This window comes from Pelobates fuscus, chromosome 8 (assembly GCF_036172605.1).
Source record: "Pelobates fuscus isolate aPelFus1 chromosome 8, aPelFus1.pri, whole genome shotgun sequence".
Lineage (NCBI taxonomy): Eukaryota > Metazoa > Chordata > Amphibia > Anura > Pelobatidae > Pelobates > Pelobates fuscus.
The window spans coordinates 47,297,006-47,322,542 of record NC_086324.1 but is presented as its reverse complement, the minus strand read 5'-3'; the positions used below and the strand labels follow the sequence as shown (position 1 = coordinate 47,322,542).

The following is a 25,537-nucleotide window of genomic DNA, read 5'->3' as shown; positions in this document are numbered from 1 at the left end:
GACAGCCCCAGTATGTGCTATCTGAGCATGATGGGAGCATGACAGCCCTAGTCCTTGTTGTCTGAGCATTATGAGAGGATGACAACCCCAGTCCTTGCTATCTGAGCATTATGAGAGCATGACCGTCCTAGTCCTTGCTGGCTGAGCATCATGGGAGCTTAACATCTCAGTTCTGACTGGCTGAGAGAGCATCACATAGGTGCAAGACTGTCCTGTCTCCACTGCCTGATCATTTAGGGGGAGGATGGCAAGCCCTGTTCTCACTGGCTGAGAATCATAGGCGTGTGGCAGTGCTGACACTCCCTGGATGAGGATGATGGGAGCATACGCTATCTGGGTGTCATGGTGACAGCCCTAACCATCCCTGTCTGGGCTGCAGTGGATGCTGACAGCCCTAGCCATCACTAGCAGAGCGTCATACCCCCAAGCCCATGATTATTATTTTGATTGAGTCTGCTCCCCCTCCCTGCTACCCTCGTACTGCGCTGTAGGTGTCACGAGCAGCCCGCCATCCCCCCTTTTCCCTTACACTCCCTCCCGACCGCATCACTTTCATTGTTTCCATGGCGGTCGCCAAGGAATCAAGGTCCTTAGCAGCACGGTGGAGGGGGCGGGGATGAGAGAGGGGGGGTTGTACACGTGGCTATCAAGCGGCCAATCAGCTCTCTCCCATCTGCACACTCTCACCCTCACCGCTCCACCCCTCCCTTCGGGTAGGCGTGGTGCGAGCAGAGGGGGCCGGCGAGTAGTGAGTGGGGAGGGGACGCAACAGGAAGTGTGGCGCGTACACTGAAGCTGCCGTGGTCGCTGCCGTAAGCTCATCATGTAAATATTGAGGTTTTCATATCGGGATGTGAGTGTGAATGGAACGGCCGGGCGGGGGTAACTGGGGGTGAAGGGTTTCCCTGTGTGTCTAGCAGCGAGGCCAGTCATGCATGGGGTGGGTGAGGGTCTGCAGAAGGCTGCTTGCTTGGGCTGATGCTGCATGGCATTTGTGGGAGATACAGCCTCTCCCCCTTGTGAATGGAGCAGCATACTGCTCTCTGTTACAGTAACCATCATACCTGGTGTGTGTGAGCTGCATGTACCATGTGTGCATACACTGACTGCAACAAGCACACACCCTGCGAGATGGCTGGGCTATGTACTAAACCAGGGACAGTCTGGGATCCACTAAACAATGAATTGGAATAAAATTAAATCACAATGCCAGTATTATTATTGGTATTATTATTATTATTATTATTGGTATTATTATTATTATTGGTATTATTATTATTATTGGTATTATTATTATTGGTATTTAGATAGCGCCAACCTATTCTGCAGCGCTGTACAAAAATGAAGGATAAATACCAAGCAGTGACTATAGCTGACTGGGAGTATTTTATTAATTTATTTATACAAATCTGTTGTATGAACCAGTTCACTGCAGTTCTTAATTAAGTAAATAAACTCCATAGTGAAATTTCAAATTTAAGTCAAAATAGCCAAATCGGGGAAAAAAATAAATAAAATTAAAGTGCTATTTTGTCATTTTGAGCATAAAGTTGAACATTCACTACAGTGAACACATGTTTGTAATGTGTGGGACACAACACCTGGGATTATTCACTAAACTGTGAATTGTGGAACGTTTAAAATCTAGAATTAATAAACCTGGTTGGTCAAACAAGCCACAAAAAAACGTGTGGTGCAGAATATTTGAAATGTGGCCTAAAGTTTGCAAATCACTTTTCAATTCTTCATACTTTAGTTATTGGCTTGCATATTTTGCCATTATAAGCTATTACAATGCATTTCTAAAAAAGGAGATAACTAAAAGCTGTTGGATGGATTGCCATAATTTATTGTCGCTGTCTGCAAGTGTATGGACTTATTTGCAAATTGTGGTACTCATTTCCTATCATGAGTTGGCTATTCCTGTGGAATGAGATCATGATTATAAAAATGCAGAGTACAGTAGTGTGTAGGCTGTATTTATATTTATCACTTGATTTTTTGCCAATCATTGCAGGTGATTTTTTTTCCTTATTTTTTTGCAGTTGTGTGTGCAGTTTGTTGTCTTCATTTTAGAGCTGTTTGTTTAGGGATTTGAAAGTCCTGGAGTTGTGCAGATTTTATTGTGCTGTGCTTTGTTTTGGCTAACCCATTGTATTTCCACCGTTCCTTGAAAAATATTTGGAAATACTTTTTTTCTCTTTCTAGCCTGTTTTAAATATGTTTTTTTGTGAATGGGGAGGGGTAAATTTAGATTTACTTTAAAGGTACGTTGATGTTTGAATCTTTCTTATGGAGTTTGGTTGCACACTTTTGACAGGTTAGCATATTTATTTTGGAAAATTCTGATTACTTTACAGGAATTCCACTACTAGTGGTTACAAGAAAGTCTAAGTCTTATTTGGTTGCAACTGCAAAACCCAGATGTGTATGGACATCAAGGAAAAATGCTGCCACATGTGATATATGAACGGTGGCTTTCAGCCAGTGTCTTGCGGTACACTAGTGAGTCTGAAGCCTCTACAAACTGTGGCACCAACACAGCGACTTCAGGGCTGTAATAGGATAAATGATGTTCTTAAAGGACACTGTAATTTTTTTAATTTCTTGAAGTGATTATAGTGTCTGGGATAACTGGTGCCACCCTTCTATCCAGTGCCAAACCTTTTATTTTTTTTTTATGTCTTAGTGCTTTGTAGCCCATCTCCTCTGTGCTGCTTGAGCTGCAATGAAGTGGTCTGGCTGCCATGTCTCTGTTGTCTTAAAGTGGCACTGCCCCCCCCCCCCCCCTCATAAAAAAACCCCCAAACAAACGAACAAGTATTTCATAAAGATAGAATCTTTATGAAATACTCATTGTGACTCTTTTGGAATTTCATTGAAATGCCAACCCAGTCAAGAGATAGGGACTATTTTGTCTCTGTTATTTCTTAAAGTTGACACCTTTTAGACACTGGGCGAAGCTACTGCCATTTAGAAGTGTCAGTCCCCCCTGCTGTCACCAGTGATGGCTGTAGGGAATTGGCTTAGTCTATGGAGAATCCCACTGTCGTTTGTCATCCTCCATAGACTTTAATATATATTTTATATATATACACACACACACACGCACTACCATGGTACAATGCTATATAGGGCTGGCATATAGATTTTATTTATATATATATATAAAATCTATGTTTAAATTAGAATTACTCAATCTGGAGTAGCAAGACAGCCATATTTTAAATGTTATCAAGGGATATTTAATATTCTCACTAAAGGATATATAAATATATACTTTTATTATTGATTTAGTTCCTTTTTTAATTATAAATATTAGTTAAAATAAGCATACTCACATGCTGGAACAGACAGACAATCTCATTGACACACACAAGATCATTGACAAACTCAGACAAGCTTACAGGTACACACACACACACTTAGTACAGACAAGCTCATTGACACCACGCATGCTTATTACAAGCTCACTGACACACATATGCTCATTACAAGCTCACTGACACACACATACATGGTCACTACAGATGTTGTTACCAACACACATACATGCTCATTACAGACGTGTTCACTGACACACACGCACACACACACATACATGCTTACTGCACACATGCTTACTAGAGACATGCTTACTAAGACACACATGCTCACAACAGCAGATATATATATATTACACACGCGCACGCACAATCACTCTCACTCACTAGCTGCAGTGTTTTTGAAGCCTACATGGCACTGCAGGCTACTGGGAGGTGAGGACTCCATTCCCTGCCTCTTCCTGCCCTGAGGTCACCAGCTTGCGACCGGGGAGCGGAGCTTGCAGCTGGGGGCAGAGCTTGAGTGCCAGAAAGCTCCCTCCGGCTGCCCCATCCTCAATGCGGCCGCACCGGCACCAAGCTCATCCCTCCATAATTCCCTCGGACTCTCACAGTCTGAGGGAAAACTTACCAAATGGTATTTAGTTATAGGTAATAGGGCTCTCCTGTCTCTCCCCGGGCCCCAAGTGCTGCGACCCACCGGGAAATTTCCCGGTATCCCGGTGTGCCAGTCCGGCCCTGCGTGCATGGGCTAGGGTACAGCAGTAATGTCTGAAGAATCCTGATGAGGACTCTCCATTGTAAAATATTACAGGATTTAAACGCTTCTAGTGGCTATCATTCTGCCAGCCACTAAATAAATTTCTGCCAAAATGGCTGAGTGGTCTCATAAAGGCCATCTGATTGGAACAGCATGGAGTTTTGCATGCATGCACACTGGCCTCTTACGGATTATCTATGGGAAAGCGTTGGATTGGCTGAGATAATCAATCCTAGGGACTGGTGTTGCAAGGGAGAAAAGGTGAATAAAACTGCTTTTTTACTCATTGCAGGTGGGGACAGGACACTTAACATGTTAGCAGGGCGCTATAGCACTAGAAACACATATTTGCATTTCTCCCACTATAGTGTTCCTTTAACAATGAATAGAGGGGAGTGCTAGGGGACTCCAGGCATTATAACCAATTCAAAGGGATTAAATGGTTATAGTGCCTACAGTGCCCCTTTAAGATGTGGAACTTTTTTTCATAATTGTCAGCATTAAAATTGGTCAGTTTGACTAAATGCATATTAAATACATTTGACATTTATAAGTATATATAACATAGAAAAGAAAAATACAGATGATGTTCCTTGACATTTTTTCTCATCGAAGGTGTATTGTATCGAAATAGTGATATTATATGACAGATGGTAGTATTCAAAAATTTTTGTTGCACATTTGGTTTCAGTGTCATATTAAATATGAACTTCTTTAAACCCACAGTCCATAATCAGTCATACCTTTTTTTGTTTCATGGGAATTAAAGATTAAATGTTTCTGAGGAAATGACTGGTTACTCATTAATGTATAATTTGAAAACATGACACATTCAAAGTATTAACTTATGCTTCTCCCCTGTGTTACTACAAGCAGTAGTCACTGCTGTTATTTAAAGGGATACTCCGGACACCAAAACAACTAAATCTAAATGAAGTTATTATGGTGCCAGGAGGCCCCTGGTGGCACTGTTACCTAAAAGTTGCCTCCAGCGGGAATGTCCACTCCTCCCCAGGTGGCACCTGGCCTATAAATAGTCATATTCAGGAAGCGCGGAGTGCACTGGGCAGCCAATCGGTGACTCCCCATTCCCTAAACTGGCTTGGAAAAAAAAAAACATACCTTTTCCATTAGGAAAAGTTTTTTTCTTGATGGTGAAGGGGTCTGTCTCTAGTTTCAGGCAAGATATGTTGTTTTTGGAGGATTCTTTGAAAGAGTTTTTATTTATGTATTTAACACTTTTTTTTAATGTATTATCTAAACAAACAGTCACTTTATATTAAAAAATAAATACAAAAAAGGGGTTGGGGTCGTCATAGTTCCCTTGAATCTCACCCTGTGTATGTACCAAGGTGCTAAACTCGCATGCATAGCAGCAACTTGGGCTCAATCAAGAATCAGAAAGGACATGAGAAAGATGTCTAAACTTTGTATGCATTTAATGTTTAAGTTGGTTAGATCTGAGGGAGCAATGGAAGAAGCAAATCGATGCATTTATCAGCCAGTCTGGGAAGGAAAATCGAGAGCAGAGTGCTATGTGCACAATACAAATTGCAGTAATGCAAACTTGTATTTGATGCTTATAGAGACTTTTTTTTTAAAGATTATTTAGACCTTTGCATTGAGCAGTGTAAGTGATATGTTTCTCAATCAAAATCAACAAGATATTACAGATATAAAAAGTTATTTCTTTTTGTCCATAATTGGTTACTTAATGGATGCTGGTTTTCTTGGCCAAGATTTGCAATCACTGCGCAAGTGCATTGACAGCCTTGTAGCAGCAATAAATGTACTTATACCAAGACCTTTGTTGAGCTAAAGGTTTGCACATCAAACATTGTCCTCTTCTTAAACTGTCATGTTTGGACAAGCTTACCTTATTTGCATTTTGGGGTGTCCGCATTTACAAAATGCATTACTTTTCTGTAAATAAATCATTATAAAGCGATCTGCCTCTCCAGGCAACTTAAGGGCACTCTAAAGAGATCTGTTTGGTAGAAAGTAATGCGGCAGGGGTCATACAGAGGCTGGGTGTTACAAGCAAAGCTTCTCACAGCTGTCAACACAACTTCTAGTGGAGTTTACACCAAGCTTATAAAATCACCACTTAACAATGTTATTTAACCCCTTTTAAGATCCAGCAAAGGGTGAGCAGACTCCCCCACCCTATATTCAAAGAGATGTGCTATGTGTTTGTGTCCTACTTTGAAATAAGCAAGCAATATTAGGTTTCATATACGTCAAAAATTTGACTTCTTGGCAATGTAAAATTAAATATATTTAAAAATCCAAGAACACACAGTCTCTTTGTTTTAATGTTTCTTTCATCACTTGTGATGGTTCCTGTTTTGTAAGATTTTTCATTGTGTTTGAAGGGGGAAAAATACCCAGTTTCACCACCCATTGTTGTCTCTGATATTACCTATTGATAATGTGCCAACATATTATTAAGGGCAACACAATAGGAAATCAGACACTGTAATGGCATGTATACTCCGTACTCGACTACAGTTTAGCTGAGAAATACTCTTATTTCAACAGCCAAATTTAAATAGCCAAATCCTTTTCACTGTTCTGTTTTATTTCTCAGAATGAGTTAAAAGTTGGAATCTTGAAATAGTTAGAGGGACACTATAGTCACCCAGACCACTTCAGCTCAATGAAGTGGTCTGGGTGCCAGGTCCCTCAGGTTTTAACCCTTCAGACGCAAACATAGCAGTTTCAGAGAAACTGCTATGTTTACATTTGGGGTTAAACCAGCCTCTTGTGGCTGTCTTCCGGACAGTCACTAGAGGCACATCTGCGACGCTGGAGGCATATGTCACCTCCATCGCGCAGAGCGTCCTTAGGAAAGCATTGAGAAATGCTTTCCTATGGACACTGTGAATGCTCATGCGGCTTTTGCCGCGCATGCGCTTTCAGCTCCAGTGACGTTGGACAGGGAGGATAGGTCACCAGCGCCAAGGGAGCCCAGCACTGGATTAAGGTAAGATGCTGAAGGGGTTGTAACCCCTTCAGCGCCACGGGAGGGGGACCCTGAGGGTGGGGGCACCCTCAGGGCACTATAGTGTCAGGAAAACCGCTTTGTTTTCCTGACACTATAGTGATCCTTTAAAACATTTTGGAGTGAAACCTATATTCAAGGGCTACTCTGGGCATTAATTGAAACCCCCTCATTATGATGCATTATGGAGATATTGTCTTGTTTCCCATAAATCTAAACCCTAGGTTAGGAGGGAATTGGGGTATATGCATTTCAGAACTCTTGAGTTGTTTCATTCATGAAGCGAGATGAGTAAAGCTACCCAGATTTTTTTGTTTGTCATCTGTGCATACTAGGTTTTGGGACAATGAGAGCACCTTACAAGTTACTTTGTATGTCAAATACATACCATACAAATCTTGTCATGTCACATAGTGCCAGAGATGGGCATATGGCTCTTGTGAACAGAAGGAGTAAAAAGTACTTAAAGGACCACAGACATCAACCACACCACTTCATCTCAATTAAGTTGTCTGGGTGCAGTGGTCCTGTAGTGTTATTTGTACAGCACTGTGGAATATGTTGGTGCTTTATAAATGCCAGTAATAAAAATAATATAAAACATTGCTTGTTTGGGGGGAAAAAAAGGACTTGTTTACATTACGGGGTTAAGCAAGCCTATAGTGGAGCTCTTTTTGACAGCAATTGGAGGATCTTTCATCTCCATAACCACGTAAAATGTGGTCCTGCAATCATCTTCTGCTCATAGCAGCATTTGATTGGGGGAAGCATGGCGTTTTTTTTCGCACGTGTTCTTGTCCCCAATTCTTTTCTGAGAAGCACTGGATTGAACAAGACCGCGGTTGACGTCAGCTGGTAACATTGACAGATCTTCGCATTGGAGGCTGCAGGGGGAGGTGGCTGGAAATTAGGTATTGTCAGTATAGCTGTAATTTAACTGTTTAACCTTTTGTCACCAATGTAAAAGGTGAGTTTACTCACCCGATCCCCTGTTCCGTCTGCTTGACTGAGATCATCAAAATTGACGATCTCAGCCAATCCAATGCTTCCAAAAGAAAAGCATTGGGAGGCTATTGCACATGCATGGCAAACGCTGTGCAAGCCCATCAGCAACTCCTCATTGAATCAATGCATCTCTATGGGGAATGGTTAGCGTCTCCATGCAGAGCAAACTTACATATTACAAAGACCGATCTTTGAGCTTGTAGCTCCTTCCTTGTAATAAGCGAACCAACGAAGACTGATTTGAGATTTGTTTTTCCTTTGTACTTTGTAATTTCTATTCGTCCATTTTTCTTTCTGCCGTATGAACAAATAGCTGAATTTCCCTTCCGAATTTCTGACAACAGCGAATGCCCAATGTTCAGATGGGCATGTGCTGGAATTTCACAGCTCTATCTAGTGCGGGCAGATAATGTGCCCCGCAGGACCTTCACCATCCCACACTAAGATGGCAGGGCCATGACCTAAGGGCATTTGGGGGTGACAAGGGGGCAATAAAATATAGTGGAGTCAGGAGGGGGAGTTTAAAATAAAAATGGATGCCGCCTTGGCAGGCCATCCTGAAGAACATCTTTGTTGTTAAACTGTTCAAAAACATTTTAATACTTTAAGGTAAGATGGCACCCAAGGACTCCAGATCTCCAAACAACGTAATTGAGATGAAGTTGTTTTGGGGGTAAAGGGTCCCTTTAAGAGGGGCAACACCTTGTCCTATTATCTAAGAAAAAATAAATAACAGCTAGCTTTGGTCCTTTGAGCTTCAGGGCCAGATTGTCTATTTTTGTTTCTTCTGTTGTCTCAAGTTATCTTTTTGTTCTTTTTTCTATTGAGGCCTAATGAATCTTTTATGTTGGATTACGCTTCCTAATCTCCTATATTGCATTTAGCTTGGATTCAATTTCAAATTATAGAAAGCACTTCTTTGAAATAGCCCTAACTCTTGAACATTCGTGAAGGGTTTCATTCACCAAACAGTGAATTTAAAAAAAAAATTAGCAAAATTTATGCTAAAATAGCCAAGCTGTGATATAGATGAGTTGATTTTTTTTCCCCCCAAATCAGCTATTTCTATCAAGTTTGTATTTCAATATCCAATCCCCTGCAATTAAATGTTTTACGAAAAAAAACAAAACACAGAATCATTTTTTTTTTCATTGTCTTATAATACGCCAAATGCTGTGTGTGAAATAGACTCTCCCTTGCTGTGTTGAAGTCAGAGCTAATGATATTGTGGGTGGGGGTACGTGCGGCCCTGCGGTTAAAGCATTGGTCATGAATACAAACACATTTGAGCTCCTGCTGTCTCTTTCTGTCCTCAGTGTAATTGTGGCCAGATTACATAGCCATTTTTTTTTGTGTGTGATCTTCAATGGTAATTGGATAATAACATTGATCTTTAATGTCTTTTGCAGAAATGCAATTATCTAATGGCTGTTGACATATAATGCAAGCATTCATTTAAGATATAGTCTCAGAAATGCTGTTGAAATAGGTGTGTATACGTATGTATACGTATTTAATTCAGAAACCCCACCAATGCATATTTTTGTTTTATTTTTAAATAAAATTAAAAAAGCTCTTGCATAATATGTCTGCAGGCTAGTTTAAATGTCATTCATCAAGGCACTGGCTCTTCTGAGTTTTTGATTAATATAGAATCTTTAAGCTTCCTCATATAGAATGCTATTGAATTTCACTGGGATTTAAACTCATTCCGAAGTTATACATGAGGCAAATTAGGGGCTACCTTCTCTTATGTTCAAGCTGAATTTTGGCAAAATATGGCCATGGACACAGCATCCCTCAACACATCTTGCTGTTTCCTATCTATGATTGTTGGGAACATGCATCACGCAGTACATACTAGTTGCACATTACCTAGAATATCATGGAAACCTCAGTAAACCCCACTTTTGTACACTTACATATGACAGGGCTTATTCATCTTACAATCATCTTCCCCCTATAATACCATCCAAGAAGACCCAAACACAGTTTGGAGTTTTGTGTTTGGTCTCCCCATGGTCTTTTTAGTATCTAGCTATATGTTCTCAGAGAGACTTTAACTTCCACAGCAGAAACTGTGCCGTGCTGAGACCCACAAGGTCGAAGCTAACTCCTTGGCTAGTTTCTGGTCATTGGTCGTTCTGGATCATAGCTCATGCTGTGGTTTAAAAAAAAACTTTGTTTAAATCCATGTTGGGAACTCTAGGACAGTTGTGGAAATGTTTTTTTTTTTTTTTTGTTGTTTTTTTTGGGGGAGTTTCTCTGCCCAAGAAGGACATCTCAAAGTCCACCTAGAGATATCTGGGTGATGCATCACAGTAACTATGGTATTCCTAATCAACGCAGATATGAAGACCAGCGATAAAAATGCATTGATATAAAATATAGAAAAGCAATATATATATTTTTTTTCCAATTTCTGCATATCTATTTTCCTGTTTTTATATAAATTATTGTATTTATTTTATTTGATGTCATTTTGCTTGGGTACAGTAATAATCATCATCTTCTTAAGGATTGTCCTCTGTTTGCTTGGAAAGAATTGCAGAGGCCCATTTTTAATCATTTCAGACTTTGAAATCAGTGTAGTTTAGAATAGCTACAGGTTTATGAAAATGCTAATTTAACATCACTTTCCATCAGAAATTATTTCGACCCGGGAAACATGACAGCTAATTATAACATTGGATGCTTGCTTTTGAACCACATGTATATTTTAATGTAAAATCTATGAATGCTGATTATTTTAGTCTGCTTCAATGACACGAGTAATATGATGTTTTGAATAAATGTTTATAATCGGGTTTATTTAAGGCAGAGAGGTGATGTAATCTACAGCTTATTACTATCAAAGTTCATCTAGCTTCTGTTAGACTACATCTCCCACAATTCTCTGCCAGCCTTTATATTCCTTTATTCATTCTTTGTGTTCTGTTTGTTGTTGTGACATACACAGGCACTTGTCAGACTCTGCTTATAGGCAATCATTTTCTACCCATGCCTAACAAGTAGTGGTAACTTACCAGTTTGTTCTCCCTAACAAATTGCTCTGTCATGAAGTAATGTGTTCAAACAATTATATTCAGGAAAAACAGGTTTTGTGCCCTCAATGCATTTGTTCAAGGTGGCATTTCTTTTTATTTATTTGTCATTAATACCATGTGGCAGTCTCTTAACTGATTTGGCATGGAAACCTTAACGACAAGTTAGGGAGCTGATGGAGTAAAGATATGAGATTTCATCAGATATTTGCACTTTTATAAATTAACCGGGTTAGAATCCCCTGGTTGTCAATCAGACAACCACTACTGTTACTTCCTGATTTAGTTAGCTCTGTGGAGCTAAGCTCAAGGGGCAGGCAATTGCCCAGAAAACCTGCCTTGCAAAGACTTCTCATTGAACTACATTGGTAAGTCTGTGATTGGACAGCCACAGAAAGTCTGGGCTGGGTTAGAAGGGCAGGATGGCAAAAGCTTCAGACCAGAGACCTGCAGGTTTTGCCAGCTGTTTTAGATATTTGCCCCCAGTGAAAAAGAATGCATATAAAATGCATGCATGTTTTCATTGGAGGCTAAACATTGACTTTTTTAAGGCAGTGGAGTGTCCCTTTAAGTGAACCATTAAAGGGACACTATAGGCACCCAGACCACTTCACATCACTGAAGTAGTCTGGGTGCAGTGATCATGTCCCCTGACTCTGCATTGTAAAACATTGCAGTTTCAGAGAGAGTGCAATAATTATATTGCAAGGTTAACTCCATCTCTAGTGTAGTTTTGTATTCCTAACACTCTAGTTTTTCTGTAAATATAAGATAAGACTTTCTTCTATATGTGCATAACATTAAATATGAATAAAATATTAAAGAGTAATTACAGGCCTCAATTGTGGTGCCAGGAATCCCCTGTAGACATCTCATGGTAAATGGTAAGGACTTTTTGTTGAATACTTACGAGTCACTGGGGCTTAGACTGCCCTTTCAAGGCATTTAGTTTTTTATGTTGGTTTAATAAAGAAATTATAACCTTTACAATTTTGAAATAAAAGAGGCATTGTAAGTAATGGAAATGAGTACATTGGCTGACCGTGTGTACGCTCCTTTGCATTCTACATGCTTAGACTGCTTCTCATAAAGCTTTCTGATGTGGCAGACTGTCCAATATTTTCCTGGCGTTCCTTTAAGATAGATTGAGAACCACAGGCTTAGACTAACAGGATTTATACCCATTATACATGTAACTTGCTTGGTAAACGATTCTGAAATAAATGTTTAACTTTTATGACTCCAAATGTAAACAAAAGCTTTAACTACTGACTTTACAGCGTGTAGCAAAGCAATAGTCTGGTCTCATTTATTAAATGTTGTCTTCATAAATCAAAACTACCCGAAGCTGATAAACTGTTGTTAAAGTATCTGCAGCTTGCGATAAGATATTATGCGTCTATTACCTGATCTATTACCTGATCTCTCTCATGGACGTGTTCTAGCCATTTTACAGAGATTTTAAGCAAACCTTCTGAAATCCTGGTTTGCAATAGCCACATATTTAGTACCTGCAGCCACTGTAATATCTCATTCTCATTGAGAAGTTTTGCCGACCAGCTCTCCAATCACAGACTTCTCAGTATGCTGTGTTATCTGCGGGTAAGTGCCTGCCTTTTGAGTTTAGTTGCAATGAACTAAACTAGAAGGAATTAACACCACCTGGCTGCCAGACTGACAGCCAGGAGGTGTGATAACATTTATTTATAAAAATTCTATTGAAATTGACACTTTCATAAAATGAAACAAAGTGGACAAGCTCTTCACACATAAAGTACTTCAGCAGTCTGAAGTGCTTCATGTGTTTGGAGTGCTGCTTTAAATTTCTGCTTCCTCTCCTGTTCCTGTGTTAATAAACAACTATTTTTGGTCCGAGTGGCCCTTGCAGTTCTGGTCCCTCCCTCCCTCCCCAAAAAACAAAGCCTAAAACTTACCTCATTTTCAATGCGGAGGCTACGTTCTCCTGGCAGCTCGATTATCCCCTGCTGATGTCTTTCTCCCTCTCAGGAGGGGAAGGCACGTTTGGGAGGACTTGGGCAGCATGGGTGGGTGGATGGGGGGAGGCGTGCTTCCATTGGGCACTTGTCGTCAGTGTGCTGTGCATACGGACAACAGATGTCCAAGATGCTCTGCACTGACATTAGTTAGACCAGAACTCTTGTTTGAGCTTGCTAATGACGCTGCCGGAGGTGAAGTCAACGCGGTATGTACAGCGTTTCATGGTATGTACAGCGTTTCATGGTATGTACAGCGTTTCATGGTATGTACAGCGTTTCATGGTATGTACAGCGTTTCATGGTATGTACAGCGTTTCATAGTAAAATGCTGCACATACAGACTCCAAGCATTACAACCACTTCAAATCATTGAAGTGGTTATGGTGCTTAGAGTAATCCTTTAAGGTGAGTTTTTATTTGTTGGTGATATCAACAGTGCAGGGTTGTATCATTGTGTGTGCCTGACTTTACTCCTGTTTGGATCTTATTAAATCAGTGATGAGGAGCAGGTTGAACTGAGAAGAAAAAAAAAATAAAAAAGATTCAAATGCTTGAAAGACCAGGTCTATCACAGAGTGAACATAACTTCTTTGGAAATTACACCACAGAATAAAACATCAAAAATCACCTGTAAATTTTGTTAACACTTTTGTTGTGATGCTTATTTTCTTTTAAATGTATTTTAAAGGTTTGGCAAATAACATTGCAATCCAGTTCAGTTCAGTCCTGGCACAGCCAGGGCACACAATACAACTGTTCAACAATGTTCAATGGCAGACATTTATAGCGATGATTGACAGTGAGACAACATGAAAGTGCCCACTTCTAGGATAAGAAGATAAATACAGCAGCGTGGACTTCTGCATTCCATTTTATTCTCCAGGTCTAACAAACGCGTTTGCTAAATATAGGAAACATAGTATTAAAGGAGCACAGCATGCTGTAGTGGTTATGGTGCCAGTGGTGCCCTGGCACATTGCCACCTCTTCCAAATAACCTAGATCGCTGCAGAATAAGTTGGCACTATATAACTGCCAATAATAATAAATTAGCAATATCATGCTACCCTTCACCTGGTCACTCTAGTAGCAGGTTCTTGTCAGGGCAATCAGAACATTGGCAGCTATGGTTTCTTAACCTTTTGTTTGCATTTTTGTATTGCATCCAAATGGAGATAGAAGTGACTAGTTTGTTCCAGGTTGTTTCTTGATGGAAAGTTGTCTGAGATGTTTATTGATAGTTTTAGTGGTGAGTTTGTGTTCTTTGTTCAGCCTCTGAGGTGTCTTTGACTTATTAGATTACTACTATAATATTACAGAATATCATCAATTTTTATGGCCATCATACATGTAGCTATAAAACTGCGCCTGTAATGCATCACAGATAAGGCTATGATTTGGATCATGTGAAATTATTTTATTGTGAATATTGCGAATATATGAATATAATCTAGTTTTGCCTTTTTTCTTTTTGTGAATATAATATAGTTTTTTTTTTTGGAGCCAAATTTGCTTCAGATGTTATACACTAATAGAAAGCACATGTTGGCTGGCATTTTCTGTTAAGAGCATGACACCGTTTTACATTTCTAAAGTTCAAGCCACGAAGACAGCGTTTTATGATAATTTCTTAACCTACTCGAAAGGAGGGGAGGTGTCTAAACACGGTCACTAAGCCCTCAGTCCCAAATCTGACTTCCCCCCTATAACCAAATAAGTAATTGTGGAGGTATTGAGTCTCCTTTTATCTTCCTTATTATTTTCTTCTAACTGTTTGGGGGCTTTGATGTCCTTATACCTCTTCCTAATACACATGTCTTTTTTTTTTTGGGGGGGGGGGGGGGGCGCATTTTCAGTGAGTCAGGTCCTCATTGGCAATATTGCTAGTTAGATGTGATGATTGGAGGAATTTACACTGAAATTACTTTAGTCAGTTTTCCCCTATGGTTCCAATAGCACACTGACCCACCTCTGCCACCACCTTTTAGTTGTTTATCACTGGGAGTTTTTCATGTTGTCTGGAGGGTCCATTTGTACTGTATATCTAAATTATCGTTATTTGATGTTTTCCTCACTCTAAATGCAATCTCAAGCTAGAATTTCTGGATCGAGTTCACTAGGTTTCCTGGTTGTTATTTTTTTCTTCCTACTTGACCCCACATACGCAACCCCTGACCCAATACGACTTCATGCCATGCTCAGTACTATAAACCTATAGACACACAAATCTAGGAAACAGAACTTTAAAAAAAAAAAAAAAACATGATAATACACAGACTTGTATTTTAGGATGTCCAGTTTTGTCCTATACAGAGCCTCTATGTGGGATGAGAGCGCGAACTGCAGAACTAATTATGACAGACACAACACACACACGTTTTCTATCCCATACTTATCATTAGTCATTACAACACCGATAGATTTGATAATTTATTATGATTTAAAAAAATAAAAAATTGCAACAAAAACTTGGGGGAGGACGCAGACCCACCTGCCCTTCGGGTCCAGTCTCCTCTGTTTAGTATTTTTACATAAGGTTGCCTTCAAATAAAATACTTTTTTTCACAGTTGGTTGTGAGGAACTAATATCATGGGAGTGCTGCTTTAAATTTTATTTCGCTATATTTTAGTTTGAAAACGCTTACAAGTCTGCTTCAAAGCTGTTGTGAATTGATTATTCCAGTAGTCCGACTGCATCGTTGCAGACAGCTGCAAAGTTGGCAAATAGTTCTTGCTCAGACCAGCAAAATTATAAAGTTGTATCTGGAAGGCACTTTTTCCTTTTGAGCAAGAACACATTTTCAACAAGGTTTAAGCACAATTGGTGCTATTAAATCTTATCTACTTACTAAAATACTCTTTCTTCTGCTTCTCCATAGTTCACGTTGATTTAGCACAGCTTCCAATACTGGCCCTGGAGCCGATGACTTCATTAAAGGGTGTGGTGTTGATTTTTATTTTTCTAAAGACCTAAAGAAGAGTACATAATAGATTCATTTTTAGCAGTTCCTTCCTAATGTCATTTTAAAGTATCCCTTTAGGGGCAGCTTTTTTAACTATGGCTAAAGAAAACTTGCTCCTCGAGAACTAATACTTTTCGTTGTTGTAAATTACAGGGAAAAGACAATGTGTTACATATATTTTCAAATATAATCACCTTGCTTAAAGCTAGCGCTTCACTCCTATGCTCCCTCCTTGTGGGCGCTCCTGCGATTGAAGTGCTCGTGGCCTCTGTGACATGAGGACAGAGTGTGAAAGTCAGTGCCAATAGCTTTGCCCTGAATTCAAGTTCAGTAAAAAAAAAAAAAATATATATATATATATTTGTGTTAAGGGCTCATGATAGTACAGAAGATACAAACACTGATGGTATTAAAAGAGCATGTCGGTTGTGGTGTGCCGGAACCGACGATGAGGTAGGCCTGTAAATAAAGAGGGCCCACCAAGAAGAAATGTAAAGAGAAAAGGAGTTAATAATGAGGAGTGGGTGGGAGGGTGATGCAGCGCTGACCTCGAACGATATGGAGCCAGGTAAGGGGTGTCCCTTAAGTAGGGAAGAGGTGTGTCATACGCCCCTCCCACAATTACAGGCCAAAAGGCCTTAATACTTGTGTTAAGGGCTCATGATAGTACAGAAGATACAAACACTGATGGTATTAAAAGAGCATGTCGGTTGTGGTGTGCCGGAACCGACGATGAGGTAGGCCTGTAAATAAAGAGGGCAAAAGTAGAAAATCAAATTTATTACATACCAGCAATATACATACTTTAACCAGACATGTCTTGAAAGGCATTTCTTACTTCTTGTACCGGGTTAGGTATGTATCTAGAGTAAGCCGATGATTTCCAGCGCCCTAGTGACTTGATAACATGAACTGGAATGTTTGCACTGGATGCTGTGGAGGCCGCTCCTATGCGGAAGGAGTGGCCCAAATAGTTAGCTGATTTGAGGCCCAGCTGTGCAAGTAAAGACCTGACGTGTGTCATAAAGGTGGTGGTAGTGAGTACCGAACCTTGTAGACTGAAAGTGGTTGAGATGGTGGTTCGTTGTTATGCTGGGTATATGAGTCCAGTAGTTGGACGGGGCTCCACCTGTTGTGAGTAGGATAGTACTTAACCTCTACTGAAAATGCATGTTGACTGGTTTTGGAGTGAGGCAGAGTCAAGATATAATAGTCCATGTGTTTTGTTAAGTGTGAATGAAGTAGGATGTGAGTGGACTGTGTTGTGCTGATGGCGGTAAATTCTCTTGGTCTCAAGAAACCATAAACAAGGCTACGTATATGGCGGTTTTAACGATGAGGTTTGTGTTGTTGGCAAAGGGTTTAAATCTAGTGAATTGTATAAGTCTTTAAAAATATGGAAATCTATGGGTAGCCTCTGGGCCGTACGTGGGGGTTCGGATCTCTGAATACCCCTAAGGGTGTTCTTAATTGGTAGGAGGACACTTGATTTGTCTGGTTGTAAAGTTAGCATGTGATGTTGGATGCCTGTCAGATATGGTTTGATTGTGTTGTTTGATAGTTTGAGTTTGAGGTGGCAAAAAGAAGCAAAGCCCAACCAGGATGTCACGATGAAAGGTTGTAAGATGTTGTGTTCAGAAAGGAATCTTTAAATCAAATGAAAGCTCTATCGTAAGTTTCCCGGGTATTAGTAGACAGTGCTAATTGGGACAATGTTCTGCTATGTTGCATAATAGCATCTAGTCCATTACTAGATGGTGGAATAGTGGGGTGTTCATGGCTGTGAGTGCGGCTGACGGGAGTATTTGACGAAAAGCCTGGAAATTAAAGCGAGACAAATTGTCAGCAGCAGTGTTACATACACCTGGAACATGAATACAAAACAAGAGAAAATTATGACATGCAGCCAGCCAAGTGAGTTTCCTCAAGAATCTCATAATAGTCAGTGATTTGGATCGGCCTTGTTTATAATGTGACAAGTTACTTGGTTGTCTGAGTAGCAACGTACAGACGAACCTGCCCATAAATGCACCCATGCCACGGCAACCGTCATGATGGGATATATCTCAAACAGAGCTGAGGTAGTGTAAAAACCCTCCAGGTCCTGAACTTCTGAAGGCCAGCTGCCCCAAAGCCATTCGTTCCTGAAAAAATGCTGTAACACCTGTGGTAGACGCCGCGTCTGACCAAATGGTAGGTGAGGAGTCAGACAATTTTGGAAGGAACATGCTTTTACCATTCAAGGTGGTTAAAAATTTTCTCCACATAATTACGCCTGCCGTGGCTTGGGTATCCAGGGGTGACCTGTGTCCATCATGTCTAAAAGTGGGAAACATGTAAAGGAGTTGTGAGATGAAAGCCCGGCCTTGAGGTATGATGCGAATGGCAAAATTCAGTGACCCAAGCAGAGACTAATTCTTGCGGTTGCAAGTACCGAGTTGTATGTAGAGATTATGTTGATCAGAATGTTTTCTACCTTGGGCGTGGCAGGCTAGCATGCATGGTGGCTGAGTCTAGTATGATACCCAGGAATGTGATGAAGGTATCTGGTCCTTCAGTCTTGGTGGAGGAGACTGGGACACCCACCTGTTCGAATAGACTGATGGTTTCTTTTAGGCTACTGGGAGGGGAAATATTCTCCTCGACCAGTAAGAAATCATCCAGATAATGTATAACTGTAGGGCATCTGGCTATATTTAATAAAACCAGCATAGGGTTTCGGCGAATACGTCGAAAATGGCCGGACTACTTTGGAACCTAAATGTTAAACGTGAGCAAAATAGTAGTTCCCTGCCCACTTGATACCATGCAGGTGACAGTGTAGGGTGGATAGGCAGTAACTTGAAAGCATTGTGATATCAGTCTTACTGAGCCATGCTCCGGCCCCTGCCTGCATGATAGCCGTAATGGCGTGATCTATGGTGGAATATTGCAGTGAAAATTCCTCAGAGGGTATGAGGGAGTTCAGACTAGGAGTGGCAGAGGTGTGAGGTGTTGATAGATCAATGATAAGTCTCTGTTTGTGAGAAGATTTCCCCGTGACAATACCGATGGGGTTTGTCCGCCATGTGGTGAACGGAGGGGACTGGAAGGGCCCCCATAAGAAGTCCTCTGCCACTTCCTGGCTATGAGTGCCTCCACCGCTGTAGGGTTTGTTGTGCGGATTGTAAATTAGGACATTCCAGGATTCCGGAAGGCATGTGTATGAGGCCTGTGTGAATCCTTCTGATAGACCCGAGATAATGAATTCCACCAAATGTCTAGATGGATGATGTGGCAGTAATGTCGTAAGTACAGAAATGTTTATTGATGTTAAGTATAGTTTTGGGATACATTTTATTTGGACACAGATTTAGCATGTGCCCTGAAACAGATGGCTGGAGAAAGTGATTGCAACTCAACCAGTGCTGGAGGGGTCGCAGCGGCCGACCCAGCCATGGTAAGGGGTGTAGTGACCGATTCCCCAGGGGTGATACTGGCAGGCTAACTAGGCCTGAAAGGCGAAAAATTAATCTTGTTTGTGACAGGTGAGGCCCTGCTAGTTGCCAAGTGGCTATGAGAGGCTCTGTCTATGAGTTGGCGCGAGGGGTTATTGAGGCCACCCGTCGTAGTGGCAGGAATCGTAGGCCTCTCAGTGATAGTAAAAGAAAACAGGGGGAGGGAGTGACAGGTGAGGCCCTCTCTATAATATTGCGAGGCGGCTTACTCACGTGTGGCCCGATGGCGTTTGCCTCCGAAACGTTGAGGCGGGGTGTTGGCCTCGCGGACCACTAAACGATAGGCAGAAATGCCAAGAAGGGAGGTACCTATTTGGGCCTATACCCCTAACTTGCCAGTACTCTATGGCCTAGAAGAATGAAACGTATGTGAACTACAACGTGAGCAGGCTTACGTACCTGGTAGTATGTATGAAGTTTTGAGATTCGACAGGTATGAAAACCTGGATAAACCTAAAAAGGGATCGAGTGAGAATGGATCCTGTGAGACCTGTGTAATCTGTATAGGCTGGGATTAGGCTTCTAGCAGTATGTGTGGGAGGTGTAAAATCTATGAGTATGATAGTGACATGACTGCCCATGCTTGGTGACAAGCGTTACGCTGAGTCCGATACCTGGCAGCAGGGGATTGGCCGTGTAATGTGTATATATGGAAGGTGATCAGATGATATGCATGTCACTAAACTGATCTGGGAATGCAAGGGACTTTTTAATGTGAAGTGACAATATGCAGAATCATAAATGTTGCTGTAAAGTGACGTATGAATGTATGAACCAGAACGTGTGATTCAAAAACCGAAAGTCTTGTGAGACGTATATGCCGTGTTCTTGAATACTCGTGTTACGTCGCCTGAGTGTGTCAAGAAAAGGCCTGAGTTTGTAAATGCCATGTGAAATTATGTGAAATGACAATCTATGCAGAAAATGTTGTAACGTGACGTATGAGTGGTTGAACCAACGCGTGTGATTCAACCCGAAACCCTCTGTGGAAGGTAGGACCGTGTTCTTATATACTCGTGGTATATCGTATGAGTATGATAAGAAATGGCCTGAATAGTTAGTGCCATGTAATCGTAATGTACATGGTTGTAATAACATCATATCTCCATTATACTCTTTGAAAATAGGACCGTGTCCTTGAACTCGTGGTATGTCGTACGAGCATGACAGAAAAAGGAGCCGTAATGTAGGCTAACCATAACAGTAATATACATGTAATATCTGCATTGTAAAATAAAATAACTTATTATTAAAACCATATATATATAATAAGCAAACTGAAACAAAATAGACAACCTAAGATCGTGTAAAATAAGTATTTTAAAGTTTAACCGATAACTGTGCAGGAAACGTATGATTGGTTGGATCAGTACGTGTGATTCAACCCGAGTATGCATGAAAAGGAATTAAATCCTTGTGTCATGGTTAACAACAAAGAAATGAGGCCTGTAACGTAGGCTGATTTAATTGTAATGAAATGGATAATTATAAAAAAAACTCCAGTAAGCGTGGGAGTCCAATGTCTATACAGAAATGTTAGCTGGTTTCATACCCTTGATGTAATAAGTGATACCTTAAAAATAGCATGAAAATGGTCTGTCTATTTAACCAAGCAACTTTTTAACCAAATGTAAATACATAAAATGATGAAATGTAACTCACGAAAAAGATCTATGTGAATACATAGCAGAATAACCGAATCTTAGTATGAAGGGAAACAGAAGTTAGCATGAATAGCTTAACCGTATGCATTTTAATGCGAACAGCAATCGTGCATAGAATATACTATGAATAAGTGCCGACCAGAAAACACAAACCGAAATGACAATCGTTTAAATGAAGCAAGGTTGTTTTTTACATGAAATGCAATAATGTCTGAGAAGCCTGTAGTACACTGAATGACCGGTAGGGGTCAGTGTGTAGGCGAAAATGCAGTGGTTTGATGGTTTGTACATGAAATGCAATAATGTCTGAGAAGCCTGTAGTACACCGAATGACCGGTAGGGGTCAGTGTGTAGGCGAAAATGCAGTGGTTCGTTGGTTTGTACATGAAATGCAATAATGTCTGAGAAGCCTGTAGTAGACTGAATGACCGGTAGGGGTCAGTGTGTAGGCGAAAATGCAGTGGTTTGTACATGAAATGCGATAATGTCTAAGAAGCCTGTAGTACACCCAAAGACCGGTAGGGGGTTTAAACGAATGATATGCATGAACATGCAATGGTTTTAGAACAGACTTAGACAAAATGCAGCCGTAAAGTGAGGACCTGACCCGTGCATGGTGCCGTGGGACTGATGCCTGGCATAACGGGTAGGTTGACTTACAGTTTGTGAGTCACTTGGACACCATCCACGGCGATGGATTGAAGAAAGAAGGTGGTAGGCCGGAAAAGCCTGTGGCTGGATTCCTGACACAGCTCTGCTTAAAAAACCTCATGGAGTAATCAGGTAAAATGGCGTCTGGATGACCCGGAAGTGGAAATGATGCAGCGCTGACCTCGAACGATATGGAGCCAGGTAAGGGGTGTCCCTTAAGTAGGGAAGAGGTGTGTCATACGCCCCTCCCACAATTACAGGCCAAAAGGCCTTAATACATATATATTTTTTTATTTTTATCCATGGTGCCCAATAGGGCATTTTACACAGAAAAGGTTCCCCTCCGCTCCCAAGGGTTAAACTAACCCTTTAATGTAAAACGTCTTTGTCTTTGTGCTTGGTGTGTGTCCAAATGCCTAGAGCACAGCACAGTAACATTTGAACTAGCAGTTTATAAACACATCCAATCTTTTACATTTTACAATATTCTAATAAATTATGCATATCCTAAAAGCAGGGCTATTAGAACTGTAGCAAAATAAACCACAGCTAGCTAAAGTCATTTTTTACGCACAATTATTCTGAACAGTAATCTGAGTGATGTGGTTTTTGGGAATGCCCTCCAGAAATAACCATTAATACATATAGTTAAGAAGAAACAAGTCTACAAATACCACATTTCTCACGAGTACATGGATACTAGAGAGAGAGAGAGAGAGAGAGAGAGAGAGAATAATGGGGTTGGTGCCTTAAATGAATAAATGATCTTGGTGCTGGGTTATCCTTCGTCAACATGTCCACCACCAGTGAATATTAAGAAAGAAGATGAGGAAAAAGAACCATGCTTCTTTTTGTTTCCAGAACGGTAGATCCCGCAGTTCACAAAGATTGTATACATTCTGTGAAATATCATCTTTGTGAATTAGAAGATTTGAAAACTCTGTACGATTGGCTTGTTACTATGAAACAGAAGAATATCTATGTGTCTTTCAAATTGGACAGTGCTCCCTTCGGCTCAGAATTCTTTTCTCTGCATTCAACTTTTCTTGGCCTACACCATGGATTTCAGTGCTGTGCCATGAGTAACGCAATAATCCACATCACAATATCATCTGAAGAGTATAGGGTACACAAATACGATTGTGTAGGCGACTATTTAATTCTTTACTCCTTGTTCCATAGACCAAAGTATAATCTCAAGAAGAGAGCCTCCGCACACAGCTGAGTGATTAATAATGGTTTTTAGCCATCAAACACAGAGTGGCAACGTTTCGACACTAACTTGCCTTTCTCAAGAGTATACTCAGGCCAACACATCTTGTTTAGACCCCAAAGTGCTCCCCAAAAATATCAATATCCAAACATTGCTGAAGGATACTCCATAATTAATCTTTACAGGTCCATGAGTGCAGGGTCCTGTGTGTAGGTGGTCCCTATTGAAACATTTAAAAGACATGTCTTAATAGGGATATTTGTGTTAGGTTCCTAATCCGGATTATTACTGCAAAACCCTGTTCTCATATGCCCTCGAGGGAAATAAAAAGTGGCTTAACAAGCTCAGTTGGCTATGAGAGAGAGAGAGAGAATGTCGAAAATGGCTCAGTTAAAATTACAAATTGAATATAGAAAACTTGGACTGTATACGGATATCTAACAAGATATTGTGCTGGATGAGTTTGGAGATGTTTTGGGGTTTGCTCATTAAACCATAACAGAGAAAATGGCAAAGCAAAATCATGTTGATTTAGGAGACTACACTATTCTGAGAATTATTACATGAACTTTATGACCAATCAGTGACAGATTACTTTGAGTCATCATGTGTTCTTATACGAATTACTACTTTGTGCCTCTTTTTTTAATTTTATTTTTCTTCTTTCTTGCTAGATTTCCAATAGAGCGAGTTCACGTTTAATTTTGTTTTTTTCCCCTGCTCTGTCAATGTATATATTGTACAGTCTGTAATTGATTAACCTTTATAATCCCCCTTGGGTTGGGCCTCTGTCTGTGCTACAAATGCAAAGTAACTTTGTGATAGTGTTTTTTTTTTTTATATAATGTATTTATTTAAGCACAATGATGCACATTTATCAGTTGACATGCTGTTTTGGTCATGTTTGGCTATAGTACTGCAGATAAATACAACAGCAATTCTGAATGCCTAGGATAGAGGTTGGGAAGATTTGTTGTCCTAAATAGGAAAGTAAACTGCTGATTTTCATTATACAGACTGAGGTTTAGTTGAATTTGGGCTTTTTGACAAAGGAATTGCTCTTATTAGCACATATTGGCCCAAAACTGGAATAATAGCTAGCTTAGAGACTTATTCCAATTTTGCTACTTTGGCTAAAAAATGTATTCTCCACATATCAAGTTTTGTGAATAAATCCCCAAATGCCAAAACAAGTAATCTGTTCTTGGAAGATCTATCCTGTACTTTCATTAAAAATATAAATCTGAAATGTAATCCTAATATTAAAATGTATGAATAAATGTGTATTGCTCCTTACATCTTTTTTTCTTCAAACCAAGTGTTAGTGACATTGTTTCATGTTAAATATTCCTACTATACGAGAACCACTTCTTACAAAACATAATTTAACTTAAGAACATTATTTGGAATTTCTCCAAGTTACAGACATTCCTTGAAGTTGTCTGTTGGCTTTTCTGAAATACAAATGTTTACTGACTTTTAAACGATATGACTAACCAGAAATGGACTTTCCAGCTAATTAGTGTGAAGTAACACCAACCAGTTTTTTTTTTTTTTTTAACATTGTCTTTAAAGGAACACTATAGTGTCAGCAATACAAACGTATTCTTGACACTATAATGTTAAACTAAATATATAGGTCATTGGCCCTCCTTGCTAAATATGAGCGAGGTTATTTTACTCGCCTTATCTCCCACGACATGCAGGTCTCGCCATGGCTGGCTCCATCTCCATGGCTGAGATCATCAGTTTTGATGATCTCAGCCAATCAAATCCCATAGGAAATTGTCAGGAGACTATTGCAAATGCACGGCAAAATGCCATGCTGCAGTAATCAGCATCTCTTAGGGGAGCGTTCAACACCTCCATGTAGGCCGTGGAGACGCTGAATGCCAGTACAGCACTGGAATGGGAAGTGACTGCCACTACATGTTACTAGGCAGCAATGTAAACATTGCATTGTCTCTGAAAAGACAGGGTTAACATTAAAACGCCTGCGGGGACTATCTATACTCACCAAAACAACTACATTAAACTGTAGTGCAAGTATGTCAAACTTGCAGTCCGCGTGCCGTATGCGGCCCACAGTGAATATTTGTGGCACCACTGCCCTGGGGCCACTTTGTGCTGTGGCTGCGAACTGCCGCAAGACAGCCGTTCCACGGCTGATTGCGTGCTCCCGCAGCCTGCTTGAGCAGAGAAGAGCAGGGCTGGAACTGGAGGACGGGCGGCTCATCTTAAGGTAGGGGAAGAGGGGCTTAGGGGACCTTCCTGTGTAGTGTGTTTTAATTGGGGAGGGAGGCAATGTATTTATTTGAGGGAGGAAGGGGGCCAGTGTATTAAATTGGGGGAGGGAGTGGGCACTGTACTAACTTGGGGAACGGGGCCAGTGTATTAAATTGAAGGAGGGAGAGGAG

General features: G+C 40.5%; 1 protein-coding gene across 2 annotated transcripts in view; it reads left to right on the top strand.

The window, feature by feature from the left end:
- Positions 1-747: 747 nt before the first annotated feature.
- The window catches only part of SESTD1 (SEC14 and spectrin domain containing 1), a 130,929-nt gene continuing 106,139 nt past the window's right edge, over positions 748-25,537 (top strand). The window contains exon 1 of one of the 2 annotated variants that reach the window (XM_063428674.1): positions 748-825. The gene's annotated coding sequence lies outside the window, so the exon portion shown is untranslated. Of the gene's footprint in view, positions 854-25,537 lie in introns of both variants that reach the window. The other variant, XM_063428675.1, reaches the window with a different exon arrangement.